Source organism: Pyrus communis, chromosome 10 (genome assembly GCF_963583255.1).
Source record: "Pyrus communis chromosome 10, drPyrComm1.1, whole genome shotgun sequence".
Taxonomy (NCBI): domain Eukaryota; kingdom Viridiplantae; phylum Streptophyta; class Magnoliopsida; order Rosales; family Rosaceae; genus Pyrus; species Pyrus communis.
Genome location: NC_084812.1, coordinates 19,703,109 through 19,720,245, shown reverse-complemented (window position 1 = coordinate 19,720,245; position 17,137 = coordinate 19,703,109). Strand labels below are relative to the sequence as shown.

Here is a 17,137-nt window from a genome sequence, read left to right as displayed (position 1 = left end):
GCGTCCTGCATCACAGAGTCTTCACCTGAAAGAGGACCGTTAGAAGATAAGAAAGAAGGGCGCCATACGTTACCTTGACGCGGCGCGGCCGTATCACTGCTGAGACTCAATTCTAAGCTAAGGTTCGATGGGTTTGCCATTTTTCAAAAGTATTCAAAGAGATGGGGTGGATGGAGTTAATTCTCAAAGGGCCGGAGTCGATTTTCAAGAATGGGAATTCTTCAGAGTGTGTTTGTTGTGGTGATCGATAGCTCTATAAGAAGCCAAGGCGACGCGTCCACCAATTCGAAAAGCCGGAATTTCCGGCGTAATTTAGGCGACGCGTTCTCTGCTTTTCAGAAGACGCGTTCAACTTTGTCAAAAGGAGCCGCATCTGCACTACCACGTGTCGTTCAGAAAACGAAGGGGCGTCGTTCAGAAATCGAAGGGGCGCCTGCTCAGAAATCGAAGAGGCGTATTCAAAGATCGAAGAGGCGCCACTATTTCAAAAAGCCGGATTTGCGGGATCAAAACGTTTGTCGACAAGGGTAAAAAGTACCACCACTTGATATTATCTCTATATATGTCGACCTTCGTCTTTTATGGCAGGGCAAACCTGAAGAAAATGCCCAACTCTCCCTCACCTCTGAGGGCGCACTCCCAGCAAAGCCTTTCGAAATACTCAATTCTTTCTTCTTCCCCAAAGATGATACCAGATGCCTGGAGTACATATGACCCAGGAGGAAACGGCGGATTGAAGCATGTGCTGATTCATTCACCGTTTCTTCAAAGCAAAGGTATCTCATATCATCAAGGTCAAAAGCAAAAATATCTCATATCATGCTCTTTCCCTGTCTTTTTCTTTGTCCTTGTTCTTACTTGTATGGCAAAGTAAAAGAAGCAATCAGCCGGCACTTGGAGTCAGTCTACCGATCTGGAGCCAACTGCCCGGAATCTATTCCTGATTGCTTACCTAGCGTTGCTCTCGAGTAGTCATCTTCAACGGTTGATACACTTCCAGAGAAGGGACCACTCCTGCAAAGATTGAACAAAGAAACAGATAACAGGAGGAAGCTCAGACCTTCGGGGGAGACCCTAAAAGGAATCCTGCTGCCCAGTTCAAGAGTAGCACAAAGGAAAATCAACGATGGGCGGAAACCAGTTCAAGAGTAAGCCTGTGGAATCACAAAGATCAAAGCCTCAATGCAATCACCAAGGAGAAGAGGGAATTTACACTCCATAACCAGATTTGCGTCCCTAAACTCTTCTCTTTGTTAATTACATTCTGCCATGTTTAGTATGTTTAAATGTTTTTTGTGTGTTTACTTATGTTTTGTGTGAACCATATGCTTAAAACATTGAGGACAATGTTTGATTTAAGTGTGGGGGGGGGTAACTAAGTTTATTTAATGCAAATTCGTGGGATTTTATCACCCATAACTTCAAATGTTGTTCCTTGCTGTTTTAAGGTGTTTTTAAGTTGTTTTAGAGTGTTTTAGTGTGTTTTGTTTTATAACTCCGAAAATCACATAAAAATTTGAAAAACTTGTTTTAAAAACCCTAAAAAGAGTGTTTTGAGTCGTTTTTGTGTGTTTGTGTCTTAGGGTACCTTCCAACACAATGATAAGGATTTGGTTTATAATTGCATGACGGTTAGAAAGAGTTATAAACATAGAGAAAAGTTTGATTTACTCTTGGTATATGCTTGGTTATGGTTATAATGTATGACTTCACATGCAATCATAAAAGAAAAAAATTCGTTTTTGTAACATGCTTGAAGGAAGGAACTCAAACAAACGCTACAACCCTGAGAGACTTGAGCCTATAACGTTCTTTGGAGAGTATAATCTGTGATTTCTTGTTTTCTAAAGTCGTTGCATGATCTCATTATTCTTTGCTTGGTTACTACTTAGAAGGCGTTTCATCATATAGTTCCAAATGCTAGAACTCATGCCCATTTCATTCAAAGCATGTTATTGATTTGCATAACACATATTCAAGAAGAAGTTGTGTAGTGACCACCACCATAGCCAAATAGCCTTACTTCCCATACTTCGTATATGTTGTAAGTTTTAACCCCGTTGAGCCTCGTTTTGCCTTTATTCCTTGTTTACCCACATCACCCCTTACCTAGCTTAGAGTAGGACTTTCCTATACCCTTGTTCTTAAAGTTTAGTGAGCATGACTTAAATGAATTCCTTTTGAGTTACATTATGCAAGAAAATGAGTGTGGGGGAGTAAAAGTTTGTTCTTACGTTTATATGTATGTTTTGAGATTCAAAAGAAAAAGAAGAAAAGAAAAAAAAAAAAAAAAAAAAAGAGGAGTGAAAATAAGTAAGAATGAACTCACGAGCGTTGATGGTTGAAGAAAGGGTCCAAAAAGTTGAATATGGCCCTAAGTTTTGTGTGATTTTCCCTTGGGTGTTCAAAGTTGACTTCTGCGTTCTTAAGGGAATTCTAAGTGTCTAATTCAATACTTTGCTCACTATTGCTTTAAGAATGTTTGTTTATCCTTCACCTTTCATTGTTAGCCAATACCCTAGCCCCGTTACTACCCTTTGACTTCTATATTGAGTGTTATGTATTTCAATTGTGGAGTTTGAACTTGGTATGAGCTTATGGTGTCACTGGTTCTCGCGTCTAAGTAGTAGCATTCCATTCATGAGATCATATCTAAACATGCTTATTAACTCCAGAAAATGCTTTCCTTATTATAACATATGTGAGTGTTCGTCTACATGTTTACATCAATCTTCTCACATATACCTAGTGTAGGGTGTGTAGTCAGAAAATCTGTGTGAAAAACGAGAGTACATCTAGTAAGAAATTGAGGGAATTCTCTAAAAGCATGTTACTACATTTGAAATGTGTTTTAATTGCTTAATTGTGAACTAGTATGTGGTGACTATGATTAAGAATGTACTTAAGTGTAAAGATGGCTCAAATCTGTGAGAATAATGATTTTTAACTTGTCATGTGCATTGGAAGTCCCTGATACGATTGTTGGAAGGTGTAGGTTGTGTTTTGTTCTTTTTGTTTTGTTTTTCTGTTTTGCTCGAGGACTAGCAAAAGCTAAGTGTGGGGGTATTTGATAGGAGCATATTTATGCGACTTAAATGGCTTGTTCTCGTACATTTACGTTATGTTTCTTTAGTTATTTTAGTACTTTAAGCTATTTTCGTGTGTTTGTAGGTCCAAAGGGCTAAAGGAGCAAAAAGATGCATTTTGGAGACTTTTGGAGCACTTTTGGGCTAAGGACGGATAGCTTATGCTTGAAGCCAAAGTGTTGGACGAAATTGAAGACCTAATTGGAGCCAAAGTGTTGGAACCTTGTTCTCTTTAGTTTTAGGACATTTAAACCTTTCCTAATCCCAATCATGCCATGCATAACACACATCCATTCTAACACATTGTCATTGCACATGCATTTCCTTCATTAGTTAACCCACATGCACTTATCACTTATCATCACCACATATCATATCACTTAATCACTTATCACTTATCATCACCACTTAACCACTTATCATATCATAACCACATATCATATCACTTATCACTTATCACTTAACATAACATCCACCTACTTCACCTACAACATCCACCCACTTCACCTACAACATCCACCTACTTCACCTACAACATCCACCTACTTCACCTACAACATCCACTTCACCTACAACATCCACCTACTTCACCTACAACATCCACCTACTTCACCTACAAATGACATAGCCATATGTTCCCTCCACTACTCCTATAAATACCCTTGCATTCATTCATTCATGGACATCTCATTTCATACACAACACACCACAAACACATCCCTTTCTCTCTTAGCCGTGAGTCTCCCTTAGAATCCAAACTCCATCTCTCCATTTCACACACCACAACTAACACAAACACTTCCCCTTAGAATCCAAAACCGTGAGTCCCCATTCCACCATTCCTCATCCATTTCCATAATTCCCCAAACCTCACCTTAGACCTTGTGCTACAACAACGAGGAAGAGAAGAGGGCCTAAACGTTCATACAATTCACGTTTGAGTTGTTGGAATGTTTACGCGTTTCTTTGATTTCAATGTTTAAATTCAATTCTCTTTGTTTTGTAATATGAGGAATGGAAGAGAAGAGTGCCTAAACGTTCATACAATTCAAGTTTGAGTTGTTGGAATGTTTAGGTGTTTCTTTGATTTCAAAGTTATGAGGAACTAAACCCTTTTTGGCTAGGGGTGATTTCAATACCATGATTATTTATGTGATATGAATTGATGAATTCCGGTTATGAACTCTTGATTCGTGAATGCAATTGGCTTAACTATTTGATGATTAACTTATTTGTGTTTGTTGATTGAGGGTCGACACTTAATTAGCATGCATGAATATGTGGCTAAAGTTTAAGAAGGTTTCACATAATCGTTACTAACTTATACTTGAAAGTAGTGAAGGTCGCTTGTCACGATCGCGTTAAGTTTAATTCTTAGCATGAGTAACATGATGTCATAGTTGCAAATGCTTTGTCAATGCTTATGGTTTTCATTATTCTTAATGATCTTCGATTGTATCTCTATTATGATGACATGTAGGGAACTTTTGAGAATGTTTTGGGTTGTCGAATGATGCCATCCAATCCAATAATATAAGGAAAATCTGAGGGTTAACTAGTGATGTCACGGTTAATTTGGGGCATTATCGTTCATAATTCAATGAAGGAATAACTGGAAATTGATTCATATGCATAAATATCATGTGTAGAGAAAGAACCCTTAGCTAGCTTCCCATCCATTCATTTCCGTCAAATCCATATTTACAATTGGTTTTGTTTCCAAGTATTCATTTTAGTTTAAATTCGTCCAAATCCAATTCCCCCCTATTTCGTTGAAGTCTTAGTCTTAATCTTTCTTATTTTTAGTTTTGCTTTCTTCGAGCATTAAATAGTGTTTTATATTGTGTTTTTATGTTTTTAAGTCAATTTAGAAGGTTTTAGCAAGCCCTCCTAATCCCCGGTCTAGAACGATCCCTCACTTATCCATTCTACTACAATTGTCAAACGAGGGTTTAATTTGTGCGCGTATAAATCTCGCATCAATGTATCAAAAGAATCACCATAAACTGAAAAATCATCCATGAACACTTCAATTATTTTCTCAATCATATCAGAAAAAATACTTACCATACACCTTTGAAATGTGGCGAGGGCGTTGCAAAGTCCAAACGGCATCCTTCGATATGTAAATGTGCCAAATGGACATGTGAAAGTCGTCTTTTCTTGATCCTCCGGAGCAACTGCAATCTGATTATATCCAGAATATCCATCAAGAAATCAATAATGAGAATGATCAGCTAACTTTTCTAACATTTGATCAATGAATGGAATTGGAAAGTGATCCTTGCCTGTGGTGCTGTTTATCTTTTGATAGTCTGTACACACTCTCCAACTATTATGCACACGTGTAGGCACTAGCTCACTAGCTTCATTCTTAACAATTGTGACTCCGGATTGCTTCGGAATTACTTGAACAGGGCTCACCCACTTGCTGTTCGAGATAGGATATATGATGCCAACATCAAGAAGCTTGATAACCTCTTTCTTGACAACCTCCATCATGAGTGGGTTCAAACGGCGTTGAGCTTCCCTTGTCGGTTTTACACCTTCCTCCAGCAGAATCCTATGTATACATGTAGCTGGATTTATACCTTTGATATTTGCAATGCTCCAAGCTATGGTAGTTTTGTGATCCTTCAGTACCCGGATCAGTTTCTCCCCCTCTTCTGCTATGAGTTGTGACGATATGATGACCGGTAATGTTTCATCCTCTCCCAAAAATGCATACTTTAAATGTTCAGGAATTGGTTTAAGCTCCAATTTGGGTGCCTGAATCACAGAAGGAAGAATTTTTTCGTCAGAAGTAGGAAGAGAAATAAAATAGGAAGAAGACTTACCATGAATTGATGAAAGAGACTCAAGGGCTGCCACTATCTAGATCAATTCTTCTTCAATGTGTTCAGAATAATTAAGTTTTCCATGTGTAATGCTATGCACTAACGCCTTCTCTAAATTGTCTTGTCCCACACCTTCATTAAAACAATCCTGCACAAGGTAGTCAAACGCATCAATAGACAAACAAGATTCAAAATCACTAGGGTACCTCATAGCATTGAAGATTTTGAACTTGACGCTTTCTACATCAATTTCCATGGCCGTTCTAAGGAATGGTCTTCCCAATATAAGAGGAAATGCAGTAGGCATAGGGTCATGTTCCATCTCAAGAACAAAAAAGTCAGCGAGAAAAATAAGTTCATTCACTTGCACAAGTACATCCTCCAATAGGCCTTTGGGATATCTATTTGAACGATCTGCCAACTGGATTACTACCTTTGTTTCCTTCAAGTCTCCAAGGTTTAGTGATTCATACACTGAATATGGCATCAGATTGATGGATGCCCCCAAATCACACAATGCTCTCCCAAACTCTTTCCTTCCAATTACACATGGAATGGTAAAGCTACTGGCATCCTTCAACTTCGATGGTAGCTTTCTCTGCAAAACAGCTGATACTTCCTCGCTTAATGCCACAGTTTCTTGATCATTGAATCTCCTCTTGTTCGTACAAAGCTCTTTAAGGAACTTTGCATACTTGGGCACTTGTTTTATGGCATCTAAAAGAGGTAAGTTCACTTGGACTTTTCGGAAAGTATCCAAGATTTCCTTATCAGTTTGCTCTTTCTTAGACTTCATAAACCTACGAGGAAAAGAAATAGGGACACATGAGTTAAATGAATTTTGAACTTCTTTACTTACCTTATTAGAATCTTTTTTGTTCAATTCTGTATCTTTTCTAGTCCTCTTTTGCATCCTTGGCTGCTCAAAAACTTCTTTTCCACTCCTTAAAGTCATAACATTCATCTGCTCCACATTTGGATTCACCACGGTTTGGCTAGGCAACCTTCCTGGTTGATGTTGTTGCCCCATCAAACTTGCTAACTGACTCATTTGGCACTCAAGATTTTCAATTGCTTTGTCTGTTTTCTGTTGATGAGATTGAGTAGAGTTAGCTAAAGAAGCAATTAAATCCTCAAGAGACTTACTTGGAGCTTGTTGTTGTTGAGGCTGAAATTAGGTCTGCGGTCTTGCTTGAAAAAAGCCAGGTGGACGGTTATAGTTATTGGGAACATATTGTTGTTTGTTGTCTTGATTGTTCCACTTTAAGTGAAGATCAGTCAAGTTAGCTAATTGTAATTCAATACTAGAGTTAGCACTTACCTCGTTAACTTTCTTAAGAGGTAGCTCATCTCTCCCTCCAAATTGTCGTGTGTTGCCAGCAATGTTCTTTAATAATGCCTTAGCATTTGTTGGTGTCTTGTCCATGAATGCTCCTCCACTTGCTGCATCAAGCATTACACGATCAGTACCACACAATCCTTCATAAAAATACTACATTAAAAGATGCTCTGAAATTTGATGATTAGGACAAGATGCAACCAAATGTGTGAATCGCTCATAGTAATCTCCAAAGGGCTCTCCATGTTGTTGTCGGATTGCACATATGTCTTTCCTTATGCTTGCAGCTTTTATGGCCGAAAAATATTTCTCCAAGAATGCTTGGTTCAACTGGTTCCATGTGTTCATTGATCCCGAATGTAAATTGTAAAGCCACTCATTTGCCTTAGCTTCTAATGTAAATGGGAATGCCCTCAACTTGACTTACTCCTCATCCACATTGGCTGGTCTCATTCCCGAGCATACCACATGAAACTCCATGAGATGCTTGTTGGCATCCTCTGTTGAGAAGCCATGGAACTTAGGCAAGTAGTGAATCATGCCAGACTTAAGCTCAAATCCTCCTTCTGCATTTGGATACGTGATGCACAATGGTTGTTGATCCGTATTTGGCGTTGCTAACTCCCTCAAAGTACAATCATCAGCCATGCCTTCTTGTGGTTCTTCCTCTTCTTCTGAACTCAAATGTGGTGGAGAAGATGGTGGTAAAGACACTGATGCACGCTTCTGCTTGATTGTTCCTTGAAGCTTTCGAAGTGTTTGTTCAACCTCAGGATCGTAGGAAGCTAGATCAATGCTTTTGGACCTTCGAGTATGCATATCCTACGAAGAATACCTGAAATAAAAACAAAAACAAAAAAAAAAACACTAATTAGACAAGAAAAGAAAACAATAAAAAAATAAGTAATTAGAAATAACAATCCCCGGCGACATGGCGCCAAAAATTTGATAGAATTAAATGCACACCACAAAGTAGCACACAAATGTCCTATTGATTTTCCTTATTAACACTAAGATTTGTCAATTGTAGCATATGAAAATAAGGGTCTTTCCCGCAAAAGATTGTTTTATCTAACTACTTAAAATGTCACAAAAACTGTGTTGTTGTCCCTACTGACCAGCCATCGAAAAATAATTATTAGACCGACTTACACTTATATAAAGTCTACGAAATTTTATATGAAGACACTAGACACATAGAGCTACACTCACACAAATTTTTGGGATTTTTGGAGTTGATTTTCTATTTAAATTAAATCAAACAAAAACAGATTTTAAGTAGTTCGCAAATTAAGAAAAACGAGTTAAGGGAATTGTTATCCACCACCAAATAATCATGCAAACATGTTATGTTTCATTCAAATTCCTTTCATTTTCAGATGAAGATGCTCAAGTTAGCTCAATGTTAGAACTCAACCTATTACTCTTTCTTATGTAGTATGTTAAGAGAATGGCATTTTCAATTTAACTTAGTCCCTAACATGCAATCTAGAATGGTGTGTTCATAGATTTAACAAGTAGAAATCATTAAGAACGAAAAGAGTTTGAGTCATCATAAAGCATCGTAAGTACTAGCGTTGTCTTACTTATCCTAGAAATTGATTCACATGTTAATCGCAATTAACAAGTACTACTCTAGAACATATGTAGGTCCTCATTCGACAAGGGCAGGCACACACATATTCATAGCATTAGAATCCTAGATATGCTTACTAAGTATGCATCCATAGAAAACACATAAAGAATTCATCAATGAGACAAGTAGTGAACCAATTGTCATCCATTCATAAAAGTAATTCAAACGAAATGTCATAACAAACTTGCAATCATATTCGGGGCTTCAAAACAACCCCTAACTACTAAAAATTAGTTACACATAATTCTCAAATTAAACCAAAAGAAAGACATGAGTTTGAGAAGATAAAACCGAAAGAAGAGAATGCCAAGATTTCCTCCTTCCTTTCCTTTCTTCCCCAACGCAGCAGCCTTGCCTTTTTTTCCTTGCTTTCCTTCCTTTTTTCCACCTTTTTTCCACTCTTTGCCGCTGCAACCTGCAACCCTTTTCTTCTTTTCTGCTGCCATAGTTTTTTTTTCATAACTCACCCCACTAACAGGCATTTAGTGATGACAAGAAGTGAGAGAAAATGCTAAAACAACTGCAACTCTTTGGGCAGCCTTTATGCCCATTACTCCCACTTAATTTTCCATTTCCTCTGATATTTGAATAGGTGTCAGCTGGCTTGTTCTTGGCTGCATCAGTTTTGGCTGCTAGTTTTATTGGATTTATTGCTTTCAATGCTTTCTTGTCAGTTACAAACTGCTCAGCCTCTTGAGAACCTTTCAGTGTTAAAACGGCCATAACTTCTTCTAGAAAAATGATATTAACAATCCGCGAAATGCTCTAGAAAATAGACATCCGTAGCTTTCTAAATATAAGGCTCATTCTCTAATTCATTCTGAACTATCCGCAACTTGCTTCCAAAGTCAGCTGACCTGCACAGGCAGTTTTGACGAATTTGTTACCTAAAATTCCACTTGTGTTATTTTTCTTTTCTTTACTTGACAAATCCTACAAAACACAAAAACAAAGTAAATAGCTCAAAAATATAAGGAACTAACTAAGAAAAGACAAGTGAATTTGATGTAAAATTTATATAAATATGAGCTTATCATAAGGATTTTAATTGTGTAGTGGTATAAATAAGGCTTTTTAGCCATTAGGGTTTTGAAAGAGAAGAGGGGGAAGAACGCATTAGTTTTGGAGAACTTTGCTAGGTTTTGACGATTTGTATTTCAAGATGTTTTATATCCTTGTTTTTAATAATATTTTATTTTATAATTGTTCATAACTTATTTTCATTTGCTAGGGCGAGGCCAGGAGCCTTAGCAAGAATATGTAGTTTCTTTTCAATTTGCTTATGATTTTATGAATGCAAGTTTTGAATTATTAATCACTAGTTTATACTGTCTAATTGTCTTAATGCTTAGCTAACATTATGATGTTTAGAAAAGTAATGTGATGCAATTTGGTTGGAGATTGGTCTTGAAATTGAAGAAGGCTTCCTGTGGTTAATATGTGCAAGTTTACTTAAGATGAATACCACATCTTAAGGGTTATATGGTTTTTCAAAAGGTTTCATAAAACTTAATGAGTCATGCATGTTTAAATTTTATCTAAATACCACAGACGGATTGGATGTTTGATATACGTTCTATGTTAGTGTCCAAGTAGGCATATATTAGGAAAACCTAACCTTCAAATATGCATGTGTAATTCATAAGTAATCGGAAGAACTACATAGGATTGTTGAGGTGACGACGAAACCCTAATGCTTAAATTGATTTTCAAAACTATTTTCTTTTGTTTTCTTTGCTTTGCAGATTTGTTTAATTATTTTAATTAAATTCGTTTTTATTATTTTTAATCATAAAATCAACATTTTCTAAATTGTTGTAAATACTTAATTAAGATTTGATTTTACATAAATTATTCCTTCAATCCCTGGAGAACGATCTTACTTGAGCTGCTATACTACGATTACCTTGTACTCTTACAGGTATTTTATGTGTTTCTATCAGCATCTAATTGCAATGCTGTAGCAACAACTTCATGAACATTTGCAGGACTCAATAATTTCACATCATACTTCAGCTCTCATTTTAAACCCCCCAGAGAACAACTCTTCAGTAATATTGGGCGAATCTCAGTAGTACGGGTAGCTACTCGATGAAATTCAAAGATATAGTCCTTAAGAGCACCTGATTGACGAAAACACCATCTTCGAACTCAGAGGGTCCACATTCACAGCAAAATGCCTTAGTGAACTCCTCCCAGCAAAGAGTTGAGTGTAAGCAATCAACCCAACAAAACCATTGTAATGCATCCCCATTAAGGTGAAATGAGACTGTCAACACCTTCTGTTGATCAGCGATGTTGTAGTAAGCAAAGAATTGCTCTACCTTGTAGATCTAAGCAATCAGATTTTCACCTGAAAACAAAACGGGGAAACTCAATACAAAGTTGCCAAGGAGGACGAGCATTACCCCCAGTTTTTGCAAGTTCACGCCAATGATGGCGAAGAGGCTCTACCTTTTGAGGATCGGCTGCATCACCCAGAGTCGGTTGTGGAGTTGGATTTGGGTTTGAAAAAGAACCAGCACCGTGATTATTAGTACATGACGGAAAATACACCGCCAGCTTGGCGTTAAGTGTATCAAAAAAAGAGGTTTGGAGATTCCCAACAGAGGATTCGAGCACAGCAACACGAGCATCTATGTCTACAAAACGGGTGGTGGTAGAATGGCATGGCATGCAAGGAGGGAAACTAGGACCGGAAAACAATGGCGGACATGGATGAAGGAGGAAGAAGGCAAAAGCCAATTGGATTTCTATTAAAATATAAGAAAACTAATGAAAAGGGCTTGAAAACTTTGAGTTTTAACAATAACGACAAAATAAAGGGTAAGGTGAATAGTACCAGAATTGACCTTTTAGTGTAAAAATATGGTTTTTTTTGTTAAAATGAACAGTACCGGAAGCTTTTCTTTAAAATTCCCTTAAAATATTCTTATGACCGTTAAGGAGTGTAGTGATTCCCTTATAAGCGGACCAGCTAATGGGCCATTTAACAATTGGGCCACAACTTACAAGAAGTCAAAATAAACCAATTACAATTTTAAACCCAATTACATATTAAAAGCCTTATAAACTATGTGATTGATGAATCACAGACGAAAACATCATGGACCGCAACAGAGCGGAGTGGCTGCCATACAAAGTCCCCTACCTTAGCTATGTTTTGTAGACTTTGAAAAGTGAAAGTTTTCCAGAACGGGAATCTTTTGATATGTTGGTTCGGAAGCATCCTCTCACGCAGTAAGCAAAAGAGAAGATGCCCCAAAACTAGAGCTAGATTTGCCTTACTTTGCTTCATTCCCGTTCTTCATATCCTCGTTACATACAAGGGTAGCTGGATTAGGAGGAATAACCATCAGAGAAAGGACTCAACTCTTCAACCTTTTTCTTTTTCAAGTTGAAATGAAGCTAGGTTGGAAGCCCGACCTAAGTGAAAGATTTAACCACAAACTTCGCAGAAAAATAACCAGTACGAAAATTCAATATAAAAAGGTGATCGTATCAGTGACTTACACAACTAGAAGCAATTTGATCCGCAGATAATCTCTCTATCATCATAACATATACGATGTTCATGCTACTATAATTCACATTTGGCATACGCTTTACCAGATCCAATAATTAGAAACAAGGCCTGCTAAGTGACCAATTTATTACCGTGACGCAGGTTTTCTCTAATGCTAACCATGACTGCAGCAACAAAATCACTTCTACATGTTTATGCATCCCAACAAAATCAAGCAGGCTTTTGATTAGAGTGCATTGAACGATATTATGTAGAGGACAGTACTTGATTTGTTAACAATATAGCCAATTCAAAAGTGCAAACACGCTGACAAAGTGAAAGTAGTACCAGAGAAATGCAGAATAATATACACCAACACTATCTCGCTCTGAAGACTGGTTCTGCATCAGCAGTTGGTTGTGTTCTTCTAGTGTATTTGAGAAGCAAACCTTCTGCAGAAAGTCCCGGCACATTCAAGTCCCTAAGAAGTAGATTCAGAAAAGGAAAATGTAAATTACTTTTGATCAAAATCTCTATAACAAGAATACACCCGAAAAAAAAGAAAAAGGACAATCACAAGAATATACAAACTAACCTGATAAAGGGCTCTAGATCCTTCCATTCCCATTTTGGACACTCTTGAGAAAGGATGGAGAATTGTTCTGCAGGATTGTAGGGTAGAGATGAAAAACTGAAGGCTCGAATCCATGTCTCAGCTCCAAGCCTCTCTATCAAAACTTCACCTTCCAATATGTCAAACCTAGCTGCCATCCCTTCGGGAACCTTGCGGACCTATTCCTCCATGAACTTCTTCATCTTCCTCTTCCCATGTCTCAAGATTTCTCTTGCAAAATGCACACATACCTTCCTCTCATCCAACTTCCAGACACGACTTGTGGTCGCACCTTCAGTCACCTTACTACCAAAAACATGCAAGCAGTGGCCTGCAAGTTTGCGAGGAAAGCCATCTGATTCCAACATATTGACACATCATCTTGATTAAGCAAAGGCAAGGCCCAGTTATTCAACACTGAATTGTGCAAAAGCATCCTTAAAATTGTGCCCATGTACTTCTCATCCACAATTCTCCAGTATCCATTTATCTCCACAGCTGAAAGAGCCTGCAACCCAGTCCTTAATTCGTAATCACTGGCTTGAACCTTCTCGATAAGATCATTCTATCCATACAGTCCTGTATTTGTTCTCTCCATCTCCTCTAAATCCACGATTTCTACGTCCTCATCAGATCAGTAAGGATTTTGGAAAACTAGCAACCTTAGCTTGTCAAGTTGCAACTTCAACAAGCTCCATGTTACCAGTTGCAACCTTAATGACAGAAGCAACAGATTGTGGGTCATGATAGTTCTCATCGCAACACTTTGGGCATTCAAAAGTAGTATATTGACTGCATGGGGGTATGAGAAAAACAGAATTTGAAGTTCCAACGGACTTCATTGCATAAGTTTTTGACTCTATGCAGAGGACTACATCTTCATCAGGCTGTCCTCTAACAGTTACTCTAGAAATGAAAAACAGAAGAAAAGAAATTGCAAGTAAGTAACAAAAAATAACACTCTATTGACCCCAGAACAAAGGCTCCAGAAAGTAGTTTTAACTTATCCCTCACCTTTCGTGCAGTGTGGACCAAAAAGCGGGTGATATGTAATAGGAATTGACGAGTTGGGTTGGAGACTTAGTACTGCTTCAGCACCAGTGCAGCCTGGAGATGAAACTGCAAGTAAGTAACAAAAAATAACACTCTATTGACCCCAGAACAAAGGCTCCAGAAAGTAGTTTTAACTTATCCCTCACCTTTCATGCAGTGTGGACCAAAAAGCGGGTGATATGTAATAGGAATTGACGAGTTGGGTTGGAGACTTAGTACTGCTTCAGCACCAGTGCAGCCTGGAGATGGTGGATCCATAGCTTTCTCCATACACACACACAGAGACAGATTGTGAAGGGAAAAATGAGACATCTACATCAAAGTCCGAACTTCCACTAAAAAATATCAAAAGTTGAAAGCCAAGATGATGAATAACCCTCGTCGTTTATTGCCTTGAGTTGTATTTTCTGGACTGGAGTTGCCTAAAATTAAAGTGTAAGAAAATGTTATAGATTTTGGATTTATCAGTGTCAAATTAAAAAATACGAGCAAAGAAGCTACAGAAACCACCATAGTTAAGTATAGTAATTCTTTAGTAGCCCAGATGGGTAAACAATCATATCATAGAAACTTGCTAATAAACAATACAATGAATCACAACCATTGATACAACTCACAAATGTAATCTGTAATGTTCACTCTAAATACACTAAAAAATTCTGCTCTTTATATAGAAATCAAATTTGTCAATGTTCTGGAATTGTAACAATTAATTATGCAATCTAAACTTGCCAACTAATTAAAAATCGCAGATTAGGCAAGGGAAATTGCAACAATCAACCAATTCGGTAACAGGATTTAACCCGCTTGAAACTGTTTACCAATCAACACCAGAAACCCCACAATTATGCTTCTGGATAGATGCTGCAAATCACCAACATTTTACGGTTCTCATATCCCAAAAACCCAAAAGGCTAATTCCGATCCTTTTTCCGTTCTATCGTTTTCCTGCATTTTCTCAGCAACCAAACACTGTCTAACGGCATTCCAAAAATTACACAAAAACAATTTGACATTTCTCAAGTTGCACAATCCCAATTTTGCCCAAATGAGAAATCAGATGAATTTTCGATAGAAAATGACGAAACAGAGAGAGATACTTACATGCTAGAACGGCAAAGATGATGGTCCAAGGTTTTTGCAGGGGAAACGACGCCGTATTGTGATTCTCTGACTCGCCAGGGTTTCGAAGTGTGAGGAGTGAGGAAGGTGTGCACAGAGAGACTTCCAGTTCCTAGAGGTTTATGGAGCGCTTGATTTCCTCAATTTTTATCTTTTACCCGCCAAAATCAGCGACGACGTCGTTTCGGTTACCCCAACAGAAAAATGGTTAACCAGGCTGGGCTTGGCCCGGTACAGTCCTCTTGGCCCATTCTTCTTTTTCTTGTTTTATTTTTCTTCACCTTGTTAATATTTCCGTCTTTTATTTTGTTAATTTACATTTTTTTTTCATTTGGCACGAAAATTTACTGGTAAATATTTATGCATGAACATGACATTAGCATTAGCCAGAAACATTGAGTCCTATTAGTCTCTTCGTTCTCCTTGAAACGACATATTATAAATTTAAATCGGACACTAACAACTATTAGGGACTCTAAAATACTCTCAGAGACTTAAAACAATCCTTACAAATGATGGTACAATCTTATTTTTGAAACTCACATTTGAGTTGTTTTGATGAGGATCCTTACTGATAATGCAAATGACACAACGGTTACTCCTGTTATGTATGGAAGGTAATAGTGTCTTATATTGGAAACTAAGCCACGTATAAGAGAAACTAAGCAATGATTACAAGCTTTAAAAACTATACTTGAGCAAGGTCATACATGATACATCCGTAAAGTTACCTTCAACTAGCAATTTTAGATGAAGCCTTGGGTTGTTACATTCCACTAATTTATAAAATAAAATAAAATAAAAAACAAAAGGGCAATGTAATTAGTTTTTGCAAAACTGCCGACATCCCCCCACTACCACCGGATTAATATTGAAATGGGATTAAAAAGGGTTGAGAAGCAAGTAGTTGAGGGTAGCTTTCATGGAAGTGAAGATTGAAACGAAGCCCATCTGCCTTGCCTTTAACAACTGCCCCCTTCAAAACCTCTATCAACTGTCCTCATGTTCTACGGATGGTCGATACGTTCCCGCATCAACAAATTCACAATTTTAATTACAACTATTTGGTTGTGACAAAGTGGCAATCGAAAAAAGGAAGATGATGAATTGTTTACAAAGATGTCATTTTTTAATTATTATATTATTATAATTAAGGAGATGTGAGAGTGCTAAGTGGTTACAGAGCAACAATCTAAAAAAAGAAAGTCATGAATTGCTTATATAAATTTTCTTTTTAATAATAAATATAATTATTATTAAAAAGATGTGAGAGCAATTGAAACTTTTACATTAATTTAGACACATGAATAGAAACTCGATATTCTACCTACTTGGCCGAGAACATCGGCCGGGTTAATAACCACCAAAAACATAGCTTATAATAACAAGGATAATTACGGACTTTTATAAATTAAAAAAAGCTAGGATTATTTTAGCTTTTGTAATTGATTAGTCTTTGACTCTTGGATGACTTGTTCCAATTAACTAGTACGACCTTCCTGTTTGGATGTTCTTCTCATCTTTTTCTATTTTGTGCGGTCACGGTTAAGTCACGTTAATATTTTATATTAATTTTTTTATAGAGATAATAAGACAAAAAACAATAGGAATATAAAATGTTGACATGACTTAACCGTGACCGCACAAATAGGAGGGATGGAAAGGGCACCCAAACAAGAGGACAGACAATCTGCCTCCATTTTATATTAGAGTATCAAAGTTGGTATTAATTCTTTTGGAGGGTAGGTTCTTGCTTGATTCGTGTTAAAGGTGAATTTGAATCATATTATTACTAACCTATTATGAGGCTTAGCTCACTCATCTACTTTCTTGGTGTAGATAATATCATTTGTTCAAAAGGAAGAAGTTAATACTATCACTCTTTGTATTTGGACAATTTCACTTCTTCACATAGCCAAAAACTTTTCCTTTTTTTTGTGTCATTT

At 37.3% G+C, this 17,137-nt stretch overlaps 1 pseudogene; it reads right to left on the bottom strand.

Annotated features, from left to right (window-relative positions):
- Positions 1 to 12,034: 12,034 nt before the first annotated feature.
- LOC137747955 (uncharacterized) lies at positions 12,035 to 15,298 on the bottom strand (annotated as a pseudogene).
- Between the last annotated feature and the right edge of the window lie 1,839 nt (positions 15,299 to 17,137).